Source organism: Hyla sarda, chromosome 9 (genome assembly GCF_029499605.1).
Source record: "Hyla sarda isolate aHylSar1 chromosome 9, aHylSar1.hap1, whole genome shotgun sequence".
NCBI classification, from domain to species: Eukaryota; Metazoa; Chordata; class Amphibia; order Anura; family Hylidae; genus Hyla; species Hyla sarda.
In genome coordinates this window covers 148570145-148590222 of record NC_079197.1, presented here as the reverse complement: position 1 = coordinate 148590222, position 20078 = coordinate 148570145, and the positions used below count along the sequence as shown (strand labels likewise).

At 46.2% G+C, this 20078-nt stretch overlaps 1 protein-coding gene across 4 annotated transcripts in view; it reads left to right on the top strand.

The window, feature by feature from the left end:
• LOC130290395 (C5a anaphylatoxin chemotactic receptor 1-like) overlaps positions 1–20078 on the top strand; it is a 66257-nt gene that overhangs the window by 32675 nt on the left and 13504 nt on the right. Inside the window, exon 2 of one of the 4 annotated variants that reach the window (XM_056537979.1) lies at positions 9803–9889. The exons of 2 other annotated variants lie outside the window; for them this stretch is intronic. The gene's annotated coding sequence lies outside the window, so the exon portion shown is untranslated. Of the gene's footprint in view, positions 1–9802; positions 9979–20078 lie in introns of those variants that run through there. One more of the 4 variants, XM_056537981.1, reaches the window with a different exon arrangement.

The window sequence follows — 20078 nt, the reverse complement described above, 5'->3', positions numbered from 1 at the left end:
GTAATATTGTTTGGTCGCACAAACTAGGCGAGTAAAACCTGGGTTAAAAAATAAAAAAATGCAGACTTGGAGACCCTATTGAGAAGAGAGGACGTTTGTAGAAAATGACTATGTTCAAAGCAATAACAATCAAAATATCCATCACTTGTCAAAATTTATGTTAAAGTTTACAAAAATAGTACATGTAAAGAAAGGCTGATTAAAGGGCACGAAATCAACCACCAGCTTGTTTATCTAGCCTGAGAGATGCAAATAACATCTCTAATGGCTGTCGTTGTGAACATCATTAAAAACCCTCCGTTTTTATGAACTTTCCGACTGCTGCCGGCAGCCAGGTTTTCATTTTCACAATCTCACACTTTTTCCGTCTGTTTCACATTATACTCCGAGAGTTTTTTCTAATTTACTCGGGAACACGCCCCATTTAGTTGAAAACACGCCCATTTGGTGTGTTTTACTAAACACTTGGAGAGTTTTCAAAAAGACGTTTTTTTTGGTCGCAAACACTGTCGCATACATCGTGCGACAGAATATTAGGCGCAAAACCCGACAAAAACACTCTGGTTCACGTTAGTAAATCAGGGCCAATGTGTACTTTTTACGTGTACATCATTCTTTATATCTGGCTGGTATCTGCCCTTGCATGGACCGTTGGGACCTACGCAGCACAATCACTTGGGACTCAGGAACAGCAACCTCTTCAGGAGCTCTTGCTCAGCTGGACTTGCGACAGGTTCCCCACTTTCAGCAGCAGAAGTAGGTTGTAACTCTGGACTAGCAGGACTTGGACTTGGGGGTTCGGACATGGATAATGCAGGTGGTCTGGAGGCTGAAGTATAGTCTTGTGCCAACGGTGACAGAACTTGAGCTGGTGTGGTGACTAAAGTTGGTTGCACGGGCCCATAGGTTGGTATGAAACCGAAGATTGCAGCTTGGCCAGGAGGGAACATGGAAACATCCATGAATGGGTGAATTCCTTCTCTGGGCACATACTCCCTCGAAGGTTTGACTGGTGGTGAGGGAGGCATCGGGAGCACAGGAAAATCCCCCTTGTGATACAACTTGATTCGATTGCAATGAACCACTTGGGGTTCATACCCTGACTTCTGGATTGCATACACATCTGAGTCGGTCACCGTATAGGGCTCCATTTCACAGATGGAGTCCAGTTTATGGGTTCTTGGGAACTTCCACAGACAGACCTTGTCACCTACCTGGAGAGGTTTGGCAGAGGCATGACGGTTGTAGTCTTGTTGCTGCCTCTATTGAGCCTCACCCATCTTTCTGTTCACAATCTCTTTTGCTTCCTGAATCCTTCTTTGGTGGTCGGAGACCCATTCCATAGAAGCTTGCCGAGAGTTATTGAATGGAGCTTGGAGTCCAAACGTGCGATCTTTGGGTAGCTGTCCATGTTGGCCCATCATTAAATAGAACGGGGTGTATCCAGTGGAACAGTGCACTGTGTTATAAATCTCCAATAGTTCGGGTAACACCCGGGCCACTCTTCGTGTCTGAAAACAGACGCTGCTCGCAGCATGTGAATGAGGATTTGATTGATCCTCTCACAGAGCCTGTTCCCTTGAGGGTGATAAGCAGTAATCCGGAGTTTCTTGCAGGCATGGAATTGACACAGCTCCTGGAAGAGTTGGACCTCAATGGCCGTTCCGCAGTCAGTGAGGACAGATTCCGGACATCCGAGGATTTGTACCCAGTGGGAGTAGAACATCTGGGCCATGGTTTTGGCAGTAAGATCTTTGACTGTCACGACTACAACCCACTTGGAGTAATGCTCCACCATGGTGAAAGCATAAGAGTACCCGGACCAGGTAGGAGACAACTTGACATGGTCTTGCGTGACCAACTGGTTAGGCCTTTCACTCTGGATGGAATGGAGGAGTTCTCTGGCGTCCTTGCTTCCGTTCTTGGTGATGTTGCAGATGGCACACTCACGGCACCATTTCTCAATGTCACTCTGCATACTAATCCAGTAAAACTACCGCCTGACAGTGGCTTCTGTCTTGTGGACTCCGAAGTGTCCCGACTGATCATGGTAGGCATTGAGGACCATCGCCGTGTCCCTACGGGAACCAGGATCTGATGAAGTCGTTCACCTGATCCAAAGAGTTTCGGTACAACAGTCCTTTGTTTACGAACAGTCGCTTCCTTTGTCGCCAGAGGCACTTCAACTCGTAGTCGCTCTGAGCCCGGTGCAGACATGTTGGTACCTTTTTCATTAGAAGGTAGTCCAACAGATACCCCATGACTCGACATTCATCTTGCAGAGTCTTCCAGGTGTATAAATCTTCCTGGACCTTCTTGGACCTAGATTTGCACTCTTTGAGGATGGTCGCAGTATTCTGACTCACAATTCTCTGGTAGAATGGGGGCATCTCCACGTCTTCCCACTCGTCTTCGACAGGTGGATCTTCGCCGGGGGCCATTCTAGATAGTACATCAGCATTGACATTGCACTTGCCGCTCCTGTACTTGATGTTGAAGTCATAATTGGCCAATCTTGAAGCCCACTGCTGCTCAATGGCACCCAGTTTGGCGGTGTTCAGGTGGGCTAGTGGATTATTATCCGTATAGACAGTGAATGGTGTGGCAGCCAGGTAATCTTTAAACTTCTCAGTCACAGCCTATACGAGGGCAAGGAGTTCCAGCTTGAAGGAGCTGTAATTGGCATCGTTCTTCTTTGCTCCGCACAGATTATGACTGGCATAGGCTATCACTCGCTCCTGTCCTCCCTGGACTTGGGGTAGGACCGCCCCTAAACCCTCAAAGTTGGCCTCAGTGTACAGCCGGAACAGTTGAGTGTAGTCTGGATGCGCCAGGATGAGTGGTTCTGTTAACACGTGCTTCAGGGCTTGAAATGCTGTCTCTTGTAGTTTTCCTTCGCCGAACCCCATAAGAGAGCTGTGAGGGGTTCTGCAATCTGGGCAAAGTGGGGAATGAAGCGGTAGTAATAGCTGGCAAATCCCAGGAAGCTCCGGACATCTTTCACTGTGCACGAGGTAGGCCAGTTCTTGACAATTTCCACCTTCTTGGGATTAGGCTGGACTCCATCGGCACTGACAACATGACCTAGGTAGTATACCTGAGGTTTAAGCAGGTGGCACTTGGACTGCTTGATCTTCAATCCATGTTTGATTAGAACTTGGAAGATGTCTGCCAGGTGACCAAGGTGCTCCTGGTAGGACTTGGAGTACACGATAACGTCATCGAGGTACAATAGGACACTGGAAGTTTAGATGGCCCAAGCATCGCTCCATCAGCCACTGGAAAGTAGCAGGGGCATTGCACAGCCCAAACGGCATACTCTTGAACTCAAACAATCCCATGGGTGTCACGAAGGCTGTCTTCTCTCGGTCTTCCACAGCCATAAGCACTTGCCAATACCCACTGGTTAACTTCAAGGTGGAGAATTAAGCGGCGATCCAAGGGCGGTGAGTGACTCTTCAATTCTTGGAAGGGGATAAGCGTCCTCATGTGTGACATTGTTCAGCTTCCTGTAGTTGACACAGAAAGGAATGGTCCCATCCTTCTTTTTGACTAAGACAATGGGTGCCGCCCAGGGACTCTGATTTTCCTGCATGACATCTGCATCCTTCATGTCGGCCAGCATCTTCTTGACAGTTTGGTACATGCCTGGCGCGACCAGGCGGTGTCTCTCTTTAATAGGTGGGCTGTCGCCTGTCAGAATCCGGTGCTGGATCATGGACGTACGTCCAAAGTCTATAGGATGTTTACTGAACACTTCTTGGTACCTCTTGGTGACATTGATGACCCCATTGACTTGATTCTTCGGAGCAGGCTCGTCTCCCACTTGAAGTTGTGCCCACCAGGGTTCAGGGGGACCTTCAGCAGAACCCTGAGTTACTTGAGCTGCCTGTTGTCGAGCCACCTTGTGTTCTGATAAAATGTCACTTGACTCTATAAGATACAACTGGGCTACCGGAGTGTATTTTGGTAAGACTGTAGCCACGCTGGACAGATTGACTAGTCTGACTGGGACTTTCCCGTTGATGACTGTGACCAGACTTCTTCCTGCTCGAACTAAAGGATGGTCTTCTAACTGTATAGGCTCTAGTGGGGCTTCATAGTTCTTGTTTCTCACTCCAGGATGTGCACGGCACCAAAGGACTGTCTCTGTGTTAGGTTTCAGGGTCATCGACCTGATATCTTGAATTTGCACTTTGAAAACTTCTCCTTGCCGATTGGCAATCTTCTGTTCCGCTTGGAGAACCTTTAAGTGGTGCCGTGTAGCCCACTGGCCTGAGGGGGACAGGTAGGGGAGAGAGGCATGCAAGGAATCTACAATGTCAGTAAAAAGATTTTTCATGATATTCATTCCCAATATGAATTCTGCAGACTCCTTATCAGACACATCAGTTACAATCACTCCCTGTTCCCTGAGTACATGCTTCCCCAACTGGATGGTGGGCTACCAATATCCATGTCTGGGTATTGGTTTCCCACTACTTGCCACTACCCGGAAATCAACATCGTCAGGTTCACACAACAAATTAGCATTCTAGTACTTGTAAAAAATATCTTTGGTTATAGTAGACACTTGCGACCCTGTATCTATTAACGCCTCCAATTGTACACCTTCTACAATGACTTTTACATAGGGGCAGGGGGCAACATAAAGGGATAGTCCTGATTTAGGGCGTTCTGGAGTTGTGACTGCTGTCTGTTTTCCTGCGGACCGGTCCTTGACCCCAGGGGGAATTTTGTTTAATCCCCAGCAGTGCACTTGTTACAGTGAGTACAGAAGGGTCTATTACTCCCAGAATACCTAGCGGGTGAAGGAGCACAGTAACTGGGATTACAGGGGGCAGGAGTAGAGGGGGTTTCTCTAGGCAAGGATTGTTCACGGGAGAGTGGAGCAGTGGAGCAGGCCGGGTGGCGAGCTTGGACTGCGGTCAGGTCATTTCAACGGGACGGTATAGGCCTGACTGTCACCCCTGAGGGTTCAAACATCTTTAGACTCAGTCCCGGACTCAATTACTTGAATAGCCAGTCTTTTATATAGCGGGGAAGGACAGACTGGGGTTCTGAACTTCTAGCATTCTCAACTGGGCTTTGTCCCACTTATTATGAGCCCCATCAATAAACCTGTCCATTAACACTTTGTTGCCCTGCTCGGGAGTGATACCATCTAGCTTTTGAACAGTCTCTAGGGCATTTTGTAAAGCTACTGCATAAGCTCTCAGAGTCTAACCTGGCTTCTGCCGTCTCTCATACAACCAGAGACGTATCTCTAATGGAGAATGTGACTCAAATACCTGATACAACCCCTCGAAGATCTGCTCTACCATTGCCTTCTCGGAGGTGGGCCAGGTGCTGGTCCTTGTAGTTGTCCTGTGAGCAGCGGCACCTGTTGATTAGGATGGAGAGAGTAAAAGACAAACTATGAATCTTCTCATTGAAATCCCTCAGGGTGAAGGGGTCTTCATTGTAGATAGTAAAGTAAAATGAACAAAAAGAGGTGCGCTCCTAGTGAAATATTGCGGGGTATATCAGTAAGATGGATAAAAATAATGCACCTTACCGTGTGGTATTGCACTGAGAGTGCAACACCTTTGATGGCATGTAGACTCGCTGAGCCAGTGATAGGTGGCGGCCTCCATTCATTGTAGATAGGAACAACAGGATTCCCAAAGAATAACGGTGCTGACATCTTGTAGACTTTTTGAGTACGCTGTCACTTTAAGATGAATTGAGCACGCTGTCACTTTAAGATGATTTGAGTGTGTCATCTATTTAAGAAGATTTGGGTGCGCTGGCCCTTTAAGATGCTTGGCAATATGAGTCAGCTCCCCCGAGTGTCGCTCCCCCTCTTATGCAGCGAGTACCCGTGGACTTTGTTGGGCACTACGGGGTTAATGCAAGCTGCCACCGATGCTGGAGACTGATTGCGGGATATCGTTGGCTTATGCAGAGTCTGCGCTGCAGCGGGTACTTACCGGTATATTGTGGAGCCGGACACAGCCGCCGGAACGTTCAATATGGCTGCGCCCTGGGATCTTCCTGTTTGGTCCGGCTGGTAAAGTCTTCCACTGTGCAACACGGGGCGGATCTTTAGTTCCGGCTCGCACACTGAAGAGGCGTCACCGCTGGGGACTGACGGGGTGGAGCTACGACTGCTCCAGCATGCGGGAAACACCGGACTCTGTTTAACCCCTTCAGGTACTAACTTCACACACTTGGCACTAGCAATTTACAGTCTTTCACCTTCCCACTACTTTTTCCGTGCCACGGTAGAGACACACTTTAGCAACAAAGTCCCGTACAATTTTCTGGCACTTACATGTTCGCAACTGCATGCTATTTTCTCTTGGACACAATTCAGACTGGGGGGAAGGACTTGCGGTATATTGCATTTGGCACACTCCCGTATCTTGATAACGGTGACTCTGTGGTTAAGTGGTTAAGGCACACACACGTATCCTGTTCGTGATGCCAAGATTGTGGTGACCCACGGTGTATGGCGGGACCATGGGGTGTAGCGATGTAGGTTGATGGGGCAAGATGGTATCAACCCCTAATGTTCGTGACGCCAGAGTGTTTCTTTGGTACCGGACCACACGAACGGTATCTCCGCTATTCCAATGGCTAGGTAGTAAAGGAGAGTCCACAACCAGTTATGGTTTAATGGAGGCTTTACAGAGTTTAGATAGATGGAATTATCTTCACAGCTAGGCCAAATTCCCAGAGAGGTGGCCAGGAACCCAGAAGGACCTTGCAGCTTGCTGGGACCAATTAGACTTGTAATAGACTTTAGATAATTATCTTGAGGCTTGACTTTAGACTGGACTTGACTATGGGTAGTGACAGCAGTCATAGACTTTTGACTTATTGGAATGACTGTAAGTTTGCGGCCTTCCAGGTGCTGGACACTAGCACGGAGGTATCTGGTGTTGGCTGGTCTCAGTAAAGACTGATGGTACAGGAGAGAATTGTAATGGCTGCCCTATTATATAGAGGCAGGCTGAGCCAAAGCCCATTGGTCAAGCTGTGAATCATAGGTTAAGCTGATGCCCTCTGGGTAACATCATGTGACATTAACATAACATGTGACATTTCACAGGTCCTTTAGACAACATCTCACAGGCCCTTTATACTAACTATACATTAGGACACTGACGACAATCCCACTATAATAAATGACATTACAGGAACAGCAGGGGAGACACTGCAGGGACTCAACCTGACAGGGCCTAAAAGTAGTACAGGACCATGTCCTGTACTGGGACATCACACTTGTTTCAGTTTCAATGTATTACTAACTGGGCAAACATAGACAAAGAGATCTTCTGTAGGCACTTTGCTGGCCAAAAAGCACCAACTTGTTCTCTCTGCCAGTCGATATCCCATACGGCAGACTGGTGTAATAGTGTCATCACTCCCACTGAGGCTGGTCCATCCAGACAACTCCAACTTTCCACATCTAGTTCCAGTAGGGTTTCAGGGTCGTAAGACAAGCTAGGCAGACCAATCAAATATTTAGGTAAATCACAATTATGCAATAATTTTAACTACTCTGCATGCCACTATAATCAGTGTCCCCTACTCCATGTCTGTGTAAATTGTTTCAAAGTGAATCCGAAAATAGCCTGTCCTCAAAAATCAGCTAAGTCCACATGACTAAGTGTGATCGACACTGATTATTTAGCCTCATGCCTTCAGCATCTCCCAGATACCCAATTTACGCAGTTTCTTGTCAGGGGCTTCATACAGGCCTGGTCATTTTGCCAGATCAGACATTTGATTGCAGTAACTTGATGTCTGCTCAGAATGATCCCAGCACGATAGATTCCTTAGTTCAAGCTAAATTGGACAAGAGATTTCTGATAGGTCCATTTAGAGTACCTCCGTTTGATTGTTGGAGAATTAGCCCCATTGGGGTTGTATCTGGGAAATTCAGTAATAAAAAGCATTGAATTTATGATCTCTCCGCACCTTATTCATCCCAAGTCCCTAGTCTCAACTCCTTGGTTCTGGCAGATGAAGTGTCTTTAAAGTATGCTTCCATTGACCAGGCCATAGCTATCATTATCCAGTCAGGTGCTGGGTCAAATCTGTCTAAGGCTGATATTTCGGACACCTTTAAATGCCTTCCCATAATGCCCAAACTATGGCAGTTGCATGGGTTACTATTTTGCCACAAAGCTCACATTCGGATCCAGGAGCCGCCCCTGGCTCTTTGACAGATTTGCCCAGGCCCTTGACTGGATTTTGGAAGAACAGTTTTCTTGCCAGCATGTCATCAACTACCTAGATGACTTCCTGCTAATTGAGGGTCCTAACAAATCTCCTTCTGATCTGTGCAACAAAGTAGAAGGGCCGGCTACCAGTCTTACCTTCCTAGGTATAGTCCTGGATTTGCAGCACATATGATAGCCAAATTACCGGAAGAGAAGCTTCGTAGAATTAAGGAAGTCATTTCCAATTTCTCCAAATCGCATATCGTCAAGAAAGAGCTACAATTCTTGCTGAACTTCGCCATGTGAATTATCCCTCAAGGTCATTCTTTTATTTCCCTTTTGTTAGAGCTTCTCCTGCAGCAGGTCACTTAGATCACAATGCCATGACAGACTTAGTCTTGTGGCAAGAGTTTCTTAATACCTGGAACGGCATATATTTCTTCATTCCAGCAGCTGATAGCCAGTCCCCTATAGTATTTTGTGATGCTTCATCTAGTGTTGGCTTTGCAGCTATATTTGGTTCTCACAGACAGGTGGCCGGAAGCTGTCAGACAGATTCCTCCATTTGACAGAACTTCCGCATTATTTGAAATTACAGTGACCCCCCGACCTACGATGGCCCCGGCATACGATCATTTCAGCATACGATCACTCTCAGAGTCCATCACATGGTGAAGGCAGCATCAACATACGATGCTTTTGTATGTCGGGGCCATCGCATAAACGGCTATCCGGCAGCGCAGACTTCTTCAGCTGCCAGCGGATAGCCGTTTACGGTGCCCCGTGTGGTCCGCTGACGATCACTTACCTGTCCTCGGGGCTCCGGCGCGTCCTCTTCGGGATCCCCTGCATCGTCGGCTCTCTCCATCGTCGTCATCATGTCGCTGCGCACGCCGTCCCGTCATCCAATAGGAGCGGCGTGCGTAGCGACGTGATGGCGGCGACGGAAAGCGAGGATGCCGGGGAAGCAGAGGCCTTGCCGGAGCGTCGGGGACACCCTAGGGACGCAGCAACAGCGATGTAAGGCGACATCCAGGGCAGCGGTGACGGTCCGGAGCGGCGGGGACAGGTGAGTACAACTTCCTACGTAAGTGGTCTTCAACCTGCAGACCTCCAGATTTTGCAAAACTACAACTCCCAGCATGCCCGGACAGCCAACGGCTGTCCGGGCATGCTGGGTGTTGTAGTTTTGCAACATCTGGAGGTCTGCAGGTTGTAGACCACTGTCCTATACTTTACATTGCACGGATCCCTCAACGTACGATGGTTTCAACAAGCGATGGTCCATTTGGAACGGATTACCATCATATGTTGAGGGACCACTGTAATCCATTGGTCGCTGCAGCCAAAGTCTGGGGCAATCAGTGGTCTAATACCCCGGTCACCTTCCTCTCTGACAATCAGGCGACAGTAGACATACTTACTATAGTCAGTAGTCAGATCTAAGTCTAGTCATGTAATGTCTTTTGCTAGGAAATGAGTAAAACTTTCCTTACCATAATTTTCGTTATATTTGCTCACATATCATATGCTCAGTTAATATTGCTGCAGATGCTCTTTCACTGCTAAATTTTCCACTGTTTTTCCAGGTCATGCCGGAAGCCAATGGCTTATTGGTCGCAGTTCTCCCGTACATCTCGTTAATCATGGATTAATTCACCATCTTAACACCGCCTGTAAGCTTGTCTCTGCATCACTATCGACCAACACCTCTAGAATTTACAACACAGGCCGTTCTTGAGATTTCAGCATACTCACCCGCCAGGTGATATGGAAATGATTGCATTTGTACTTGCTTTCATTGGCTTTTGCCACACTGAACTTAAATTGTCATACAATACTATTTAAAGGGGTACTCCGGTGAAAACCTTTTTTCTTTTAAATCAACTGGCTACAGAAAATTAAACAGATAGCAGATGCATAGCAGATGCATAGCAGATGTATGCTAAGGGCAGCATGGTGGCTCAGTGGTTAGCACTGCTGCCTTGCAGTGCTGGGGCCTTGGGTTCAAATCCCACTAAGGATAACAATAAATAAAGCGTTATTGTTATTATAATAACGTCAGCAGAGAGAACTGTGCTCGTGATGTCATCAGAGAGAATTCCAAAAAGAAAAGAATTTCCTCTGTAGTATTCAGCAGCTAATAAGTACAGGAAGGATTAAGATTTTTTAATAGAAGTCATTTACAAATCTGTTTAACTTTCCGGAGCCAGTTGATTTAAAAGAAAAAAAAGCTTTTCACCGGAGTACCCCTTTAATCCTACTTGACTGGTATCCAGCATTTCTTGGTGTTGGAACATCCTAGCAGAATTTCTATCTGTTCAGTTCATGTGATAAAAGCAGCTTTACGAGGGGTGTTAAAGGGGTATTCCAGGCAAAACCTTTTTTTTTTATATATATATCAACTGGCTCCGGAAAGTTAAACAGATTTGTAAATGACTTCTATTAAAAAATCTTAATCCTTCCAATAGTTATTAGCTTCTGAAGTTTTCTGTCTAACTGCTCAATGATGATGTCACGTCCCGGGGGCTGTGCATGATGGGAGAATATCCCCATAGGAACTGCACAGCTCCCGGGACGTGAGTCATCAGAGAGCAGTTAGACAGAAAACAACAACTCAACTTCAGAAGCTAATAACTATTGGAAGGATTAAGATTTTTTAATAGAAGTAATTTACAAAGCTGTTTAACTTTCCGGAGCCAGTTGATATATATAAAAAAAAGTTTTGGCCTGGAATACCCCTTTAAAACAGAACCAAAGCAAGGCTACGGATAGACAACATATCTCTGGGCAGGTTTTCAGGGACTTATCTGACATGCTTACCGGGAATCCGTTTGGTTAATTCTGAAGTTTAATATTGAAAGCAGCCATTTATCTTGGCTTTTACGGGTTCCATCAGGTTGGGGATTTCACCAGTGCTAACAGTAAGGCCAGTTTCATTAAAGGGGTACTCTGGCCCTGAGACATCTTATCCCCTATCAAAAGGATAGGGGATAAGATGTCTCACCGCGGGGGTCCTGCCGCTGGGGACCCCACAATCTTGTATTCGCCACCCACCTGTTTGACCTGCATGCCGCGGTGCCAGCTCACAAACAGCCAGGTGGCGACCACAGGGCCGGAGTATCGTGACGTGTGTCTTTATTTTAAAGGGATTGTCCTATTTTGTAAAACCACCCAAAAAAAAGAAATAAGCAAATAAATAGATAAGCTTATAAGGTGCTACCGTTCGGGTGGTTCTCGGTTAAAACCACACCCTGTCGTCATGAACATTTAGGGATTAACACCATCTGCCCCTGGGCTACAACATCTGCCCCATCCACCTCACACCGCACCCCGTGGCGCACCACAATTACATTAGCCTGTATTTGAGGGAGGGGCCTGTTCTCGCATATAAAGCGGGCATCGGCCCTCCCACTCTGACATCAGCGGAAGGTTCACCCGCCCAACCCTCCCCTTTTCACTTCACTACTACCAGGGTATATTCCCGGTTATGGCACAACACAAGCCGCTTATTAAGGTTTGGTGTTATTAGGTAGGGTTCACACTAAGCTTATCAGGTCCTGACCACAAATACATATATAACTAGTTTGTCACAAGCAAAAAAACTAAGGGGCAGGTTAGGTCATCTCCAGGGTAAGGTTTTAGGCACATACAATTCCTCTTTTAAAGGGGTACTCCACCCCTAGACATCTTATCCCCTATCCACACGGGGACGTCACACGGGGCGGAGTCATGACGTCACGAACTTCCGTTCCCGTGGTCGGGACCCAGACCCTCCAGCGCTTCCCGAGCAGAAACAGGTGGGTGCCGCATGCTATATTGCGTGGGGTCCCCAGCGGCGGGACCCCTGCGATCAGACATCTTATTCCCTATCCTTTGGATAGGGGATAAGATGTCTAGGGGTGGAGTACCCCTTTAAGTCTAAGTATCCTGAATGATCTGTTTTAATCTTGACTTTGTCAGCAAAGACATAATGGCACATTCACTCTTATGACATTTAAAGGGGTACTCCGGTGTAAAACTTTTTTTTTTTTTTTTTTTTTAAATCAACTAGTGCCAGAAAGTTAAACAGAATTGTAAATTACTTCTGTTGAAAAATCTTAATCCTTTCAGGACTTATTAGCTGCTGAATTCTACAGAGGAAATTATTTTCTTTTTGGAACACAGAGCTCTCTGCTGATACCATGAGCAGAGTGCTCTCTGTTGACATCTCTGTCCATTTTAACCCCTTAACGACGCAGGACATATATTTACGTCCTGCGCCGGCTCCCGCGATATGAAGCGGGATCGCGCCGCGATCCTGCATCATATCGCTTCGGTCCCGGCGCTCATCAACGGCCGGGACCCGCGGCTAATACCACACATTGCCGATCGCGGCGATGTGCGGTATTAACCCTTTAGAAGCGGCGGTCAAAGCTGACCGCCGCTTCTAAAGTGAAACTGAAAGTGACCCGGCTGCTCAGTCGGGCTGTTCGGGACCGCTGCGGTGAAATTGCGGCGTCCCGAACAGCTGATCGGACACCGGGAGGGCCCTTACCTGCCTCCTCGGTGTCCAATCGACGAATGACTGCTCCGTGCCTGAGATCCAGACAGGAGCAGTCAAGCGCCGATAACACTGATCACAGACGTGTTAATACACGCCAGTGATCAGGATGAGAGATCAGTGTGTGCAGTGTTATAGGTCCCTATGGGACCTATAACACTGCAAAAAAAAAGGAAAAAAAAAAGTGTTAATAAAGGTCATTTAACCCCTTCCCTAATAAAAGTTTGAATCACCCCCCTTTTCCCATAAAAAAAATAAAACTGTAAAAAAATAAATAAATAAACATATGTGGTATCGCCGCGTGCGTAAATGTCCGAACTATAAAAATATATAATTAATTAAGCCGTACGGTCAATGGCGTACGCGCAAAAAAATTCCATAGTCCAAAAAAGCGTATTTTGGTCACTTTTTATACCATTAAAAAAAATGAAAAAAAGTGATCAAAACAAAAATCCTACCGATAAAAACTTCAGATCACAGCGCAAAAAATGATCCCTCATACCGCCCTGTACGTGGAAAAATAAAAAAAGTTATAGGGGTCAGAAGATGACATTTTTAAACGTATAAATTTTCCTGCATGTAGTTATGATTTTTTCCAGAAGTGCGACAAAATCAAACCTATATAAGTAGGGTATCATTTTAACCGTATGCACCTACAGAATAATGATAAGGTGTAATTTTTACCGAATTATGCACCGAGTAGAAACGGAAGCCCCCAAAAGGTACAAAATGGCGTTTTTTCCCGATTTTGTCGCACAATGATTTTTTTCCCATTTCGCCGTGCATTTTTGGGTAAAATGACTAATGTCACTGCAAAGTAGAATTGGCGACGCAAAAAATAAGCCATAATATGGATTTTTAGGTGGAAAATTGAAAGGGTTATGATTTTTAAAAGGTAAGGAGGAAAAAACGAAAGTGCAAAAACGGAAAAACCCTGAGTCCTTAAGGGGTTAAGTATTGCCCAGAGTAGGAGAAAATCCCCATAGAAAACCTATGCTGCTCTGGACAGTTCCTAAAATGGACAGAGATGTCAGCAGAGAGCACTGTGCTCGTGATGTCAGCAGAGTAGTATTCAGCAGCTAATAAGTACTGGAAGGATTAAGATTTTTAATAGAAGTAATTTACAAATCTGTTTAACTTTCTGGCTCCAGTTGATTAAAAAAAAAAGAAAAAGTTTTCCACTGGTTTTCCCTCAGAAATTATGCTCAGAAATTCCAATGCAGTGGCCTCCCATTCTTTTCTATGGGATTCGGTTGCACCATGCACACCGCACAATTTCGGACATGTTCATTTTTTCAGTGGATCCACTTGGATGTGCATTGCGTCAATGGTGACGGCACATGTTGGTGCTACTGTACACAGAACGTCTTCTTACTTAGCTTACTTATTTATTTGCTTATTTTTTTTTTTTGGGTGGTTTTACAAAATAGGACAATCCCTTTAAAATAAAGACACATCCCTAAAGAGAATGGTGGGTAGAGATATTCCGTTCCAAATCCACTATTGTTAAAACAATCTATTTCGTGCGTGGTGATTCCCTTTCCTTCCACATCCGCTTTTGCAATCCCTACTTTGGCAACTTCTAATTACATCAATGTCCCTCAAACCAACCATATCCTGTATAACATCTTTCTCCTTATTTCCCCCCAAATACATCAATAACTATATCAACATCTGTACATGCCCCTACGATGGATCAGAATTCAGGAGGTTAGGGGAATGGAGTATTTTTTCTGCTGTTGTTTTAAATAAAGTTCATGATTTTAACCCCTTAAAGGGTTACTCCACTGGCCAGAGTTCGGAAGTAAATGTTCCGAACGTTATTTTGCAAGTCTATGGGAGTTATGCCCCCTCCTATTGATTTGCGTTAAGGGAACATGACCATGATGTCACGAGGGGGCGTGTCCAACCCCCCACAGCGTGAAAAAGTCGCCGCTGCCGCCGCTCATCTCCCCCCCACCTGCCGTTCATCTCCCCCCTTGCCGCTTATTTCTCCTCTGCCGCCGCTCATCTCTCCCCTGCTGCCATTAATGTCTCCCCCAGCCGCCGCCGCCGCTCATCTCCCCCTGCCGCTGCTCATGAGCGGCGGGGGAGAGATGAGTGGCGGCGCGGGGGAGATGAGTGGCGGCGGGGGGAGATGAGCGGCGGCGGGGGGAGAGCTGAGTGGCGGGGAGAGATGAGCGGCAGCGTTGGGGGAGAGATGAGCGGGGGGAGGGGGAGAGCTGAGCGGCTGGGGAGAGATGAGTGGCAGCATTGGGGGAGAGATGAGCGGCAGCGGTGGAGAGATGAGCGGTGGCAGTGGAGGGGGACAGATGAGCGGCAGGACATGCTGGGAGTTGTAGTCGCAATGGTTAGCGTGCTGGTGGTATTTGCGGGCAGGTGGCCGAGGAGCGGAGCTGGCAGGATCCCAGAAATATGAAACTTCACTGTAATTTCATATTTCCCGGCCTGGGCTGTGACTGGCTGGTCGGTCTAGGCCAATCACAGCCCAGGCAGTGAAATATGAAATTACAATGTAGTTTCATATCCCTGGGAGCCGGCTGGCTCCGTTCCTCGGCCACCCGCCCACAACTACCACCAGCACGCTAACCATTGTGACTACAACTCCCAGCGTGTCCTTTCAGTGAGGACATGCTGGGAGTTGTAGTTGCAACGGCTGGTAGTTGCGGGCGGGTGGCCAAGGAGCGGAGCCAGCCGGCTCTGCAACCCAAACATCCGCCCGCAACTACCACTGGCCCGCTAGCCATTGCGACTACAATTCCCAGCATGTCCTCACTGTTAGGGAATGCTGGGAGTTGTAGTCTTGCAACAGCTAGCGGGCGGGTTGTAGGTGCGGGCGGGTGACCGGTGACGGGAGTTGTAGTTTAGGAACGGGGTGCCTCTAGCTGTTGCTAAACTACAACTCCCATGACGGGAGTTGAAGTTTGGAAACAGCGAGACTCCAGCTGTTGCTAAATTACAACTTATTTATTTCCCAGACAGCCAAAGGCTGTCTGGAAATGATGCCAGTTGTGGTTTAGCAACAGCTGGAGGCTCCCGTTTGGAAATGCTGGTTTATGGGCGTTTTCCCTAAGGGAGGGCACCATAAATGTACTAACCAATTTTCCGTGTTTTTTTTTCTCATTTCAGATCCGTGTATGCAGAGGACTTCTTCAGAATCGGTGGGCTACATCGATGACCAGCTTTTTTTGTTTAAAATTAATAAAATTGTTAACGAGGGCTTGTGGGGGAGTGTTTTTTGGAATAAAAGTTTTTAAAAAGTGTTGCTTTTTATTTTATTTACTTTACAGGCTTAGTAGTGGAAGCTGTCTGATAGCTGGCCTATCGTTAGCCACAAAAACAGCTAGCACTAACCCCCAATTATTACCCCGATACCCATTGCCACAGGGGTGCCGGGAAGACCTGGTACCAACAGGCCGGGAGCATCAAAAATGGCGCTCCTGGGCCTAGGCGGTAACAGGCTGACATTATTTAGGCTGGGGAGGGCCAGTAACAATGGTCCTTGCCCACCCTGGTAACGTTAGGCTGTTGCGGCTTGGTTGGTATTTGGCTGAGAATAAAAATAGGGGGAACCCTATGCGTTTTTTAATTTTTTTTATTATTTATGCAAAATATGTGTGGGGGTTCCCCCTATTTTCATTCTCAGCCAGATACCAACCAAGCAACGGCAGTGTGACGTTATCAGGGTGGGTGAGGACCATTGTTACTGGCCCTCCCCAGGCTAAATAATGGCAGCCTGTTACCGCCTAGGCCCAGGACCATTTTTGATGCTCCGGGCCTGTTGGTACCGGCTCTTCCCAGCACCCCTGTGGTGGTGGGTACTGGGGTAGTAATTGGGGGTTAGCACTATCTGTTTTTGGGGTTTACACTAAGCACCGGCTTAGTAATGGATTCCGTCTATAAGACAGCTTCCACTACTAAGCCTGTAAAGTAAATAAATTAAAAAAAACACTACGCTTTTTAAAAACTTTTATTCCAAAAAACATTCCCCCCACAACCCCTTGTTAACCATTTTATTAATATTTTTTTTTAAATGCTGGTCATCGACGTAGTCTACCGAATATGAAGAAGTCCTCTGCATACACAGATATGAAATTATAAGAAAAAAAAACACGGAAAATTGGTTAGTACATTTATGGTGTCCTCCCTTAGGGAAAATGCCCATAAACCAGCGTTTCCAAACAGGGAGCCTCCAGCTGCTGCTAAACTACAACCCCCATCATTTCCAGACAGCCTTTGGCTGTCTGGGAAAAATATAAGTTGTAATTTAGCCCCCTCCATTCATGTCTATGGGAGGGGGCGTGACGGCCGTCACGCCCGCTCCCATAGACATGAATGGAGGAGGCGTGGCGTGACGTCCCGTCCCCAGTCCCGGACACTGAGAGGTTTCCGAAACTGGAGATGCAGCACCCACATAGAATGCGGGTGCTGCAGGGAGATCGCGGGGGGTCTCAGCAGCGGGCCCCCCGCGATCAGACATCTTCTCTTATCAGACATCCTTTGGATAGGTGATAAGATGTTTTTGCCCGGAATACCCCTTTAAAGTGTACTTTCACAACAGACCCTGAGTTTTTGATGTTGTCACCCTATGTCACACTATGTCAGCGTATGACAAATTTGACATTTTTGCTTTCTTGTTTAGTCACTGACCATTTATCCCTGATGTTACTGTAACTACAGGTCTGTACTTTTGCATCATCCTTTGTAAATCACCCTGTATATCCTCTCTATGTGTGCAATGGGGAGAAGACTATTTCCTAATCTGACAGGTAATAGACACATTACCACATATTTCTAGAAACAGCAGCCATTTCCTTCCTAAAAAAAAGAGTCACAAAGAAGTTAACCAAACCAGCATCCGCTTTCAAGACCGGGACTATACCGAGGTGTTTTCATTATGGTTGGTCCTGAGACTGTGGTGCTTGGCTGGGGCTAAATAAAGGATCTGGGCAGAATAATAGTAGATTTTATAGCTCCAAGCACCTCCTCCATCTTATTTATGGTTCACTTGTGATTTATTAGAATTGATTTAGTACATATGGCTTTGTTTTACCATTGCTATGTATAGTTGTTATGTATAGTTTGTTATTAAAAAGTTGGCTGAGGTATGTTGTTACCTGGGGTTAGGTACAATTGGCCCGTGTGTAGAGAAAGGTCAGGGTCTCTGTAGTGTCAATCAGTAGGAATTCAAGTGGAGAAAACAGACATGGTCGCACATCCACAATATGTATTTTGATCTAATTGCTTCTCAGCATAAATTCAAAAACTGACAGGTCGTTAATATACATTTTGATCAAAAAGTACAAGCCACTCACCACGTCAAGGCCTCCTAGTCAGAGTGGGTCCCTAACGTCCCTAGCATAAAATGGCGTAGCACTGGGCGGTGACCACCACCGCCGCAACACCAGTGCCCACAGGGGGAACGATCCTCTGGCAGAGCAGCCCCACTGCCACTCAGACCAATCCCAGGGCCGCGCCTCCCCGCAGACACGGCGCAACGGCAGCAACGGACGCCGCACAGCACCACACCAGTGTGAACAAGGTGTAAAAGCTCACTTACCATGTGCTCCCAGTCAGACTGGGAGGCTGCCAGAAAGGAAGGGTTAACATTGAGTATATAGATATCTGAGATGGAAACCACAGCTTCCTGCCTCTATACCACCATGTATCTGCTTGTGGCTGATATAGACAACCTCAAAGCCATTTATCGAATAATAATTGTTTCTAGCCAACCTTATGACAAGCCATAGCCAAAACGGGAGCAGTTAAAAGGGTACTCCTGTGCAAGACAATTTTTTTAAATCAACTGGTGCCAGAAAGTTTAACAGATTTGTAAATTACTTCCATTAAAAAATGTTATCCTTCCAGTACTTATTGGCTGCTGTATGCTCCACAGGAAGTTCTTTTCATTTTTAATTGATTTTCTGTCTGACCACAGTGCTCTCTGCTGACACCTCTGTCATTGTCAGGAACTGTCCAGCGCAGGAGAGGTTTTCTATGGAAATTTGTTCCTCCTCTGTACAGTTCCTGACATGGACAGAGATGTCAGCAGAGAGCACTGTGGTCAGACAGAAAAGAAATTCGAGGAGAAAAAAACTTCCTCTGTAGCATACAGCAGCCGATAAGTACTGGTAGGTTTAAGATTTTTCAATAGAAGTCATTTACAAATCTGTTTAACTTTCTGGCACCATTTGATTTAAAAATAAAATAAAATAAATGTTTTCCACCGGAGTACCCCTTTAAAGGGGTACTCCGCTGCTCAGCGTTTGGAACAAACTGTCCTGAGTGCTGGAGTCGGCGCCGGGAGCTCGTGACATCATAGCCCCACCCCCTTATGACCATGACATCACGTCCTGCCCCCTCAATGCAAGTCTATGTGAGGGGGCGGGGCGTGACATCATGAGGGGGTGGGGCTATGACATCACAAGCTCCCGGCACCAGCTCCAGTGTTCAGAACAGTTATTTCCAAACGCTGAGAAGCAGAGTACCCCTTTAAGCCCCCATATTTGCTTTAAAGAATAGCCACCTATACAGGCAATACTTTCCTTTTTCTTTTAACATTCTGCAGTTGCTCTTCAGCAGTACGAGGCACGATGATAGGAGGGATCCCCAAATGATAATATTTCCAACCAACAGGTCGACCTATCACTACCTATCTTGTGCCATATATTGCCAAATGTTTTATCCCTAAAACATTGCTATTTAAAGGGGTTATCCAGAAAAAAAACTTTTTTTTTTTATATATCAACTGGCTTCAGAAAGTTAAACAGATTTGTAAATTACTTCTATTAAAAAATCTTAATCCTTCCAGTACTTATGAGCTTCTGAATTTAAGGTTGTTCTTTTCTGTCTAAGTGCTCTCTGATGACACGTGTCTCGGGAACCGCCCAGTTTAGAAGCAAATCCCCATAGCAAACCTCTTCTAAACTGGGCGGTTCCCGAGACACATGTCATCAGAGAGCACTTAGACAGAAAAAGCAACCTTAACTTCAGAAGCTCATAAGTACTGAAAGGATTAAGATTTTTTAATAAAAGTCATTTACAAATCTGTTTAACTTTCTGGAGCCAGTTGATAAATAAAAAAAGTTTTTTTCCTGGATTACCCCCTTTAAAGGCGCCATACTCTCTGGTAACTACTGTATTTGACAGAAGGAAAATATGGAAGTGAAATACAAGGGTTTATCTCTCCCCACAACATCCTAAAATACACACTGAGCCATTTTTGCTTATTAAGTTAAAAGAGGGAGAAATGTTTTTTGCAGAAGGCGTCACTAAGACATGGAAAAAGGAGAAGTAGTTCATTATGAAATGGACACTATCAT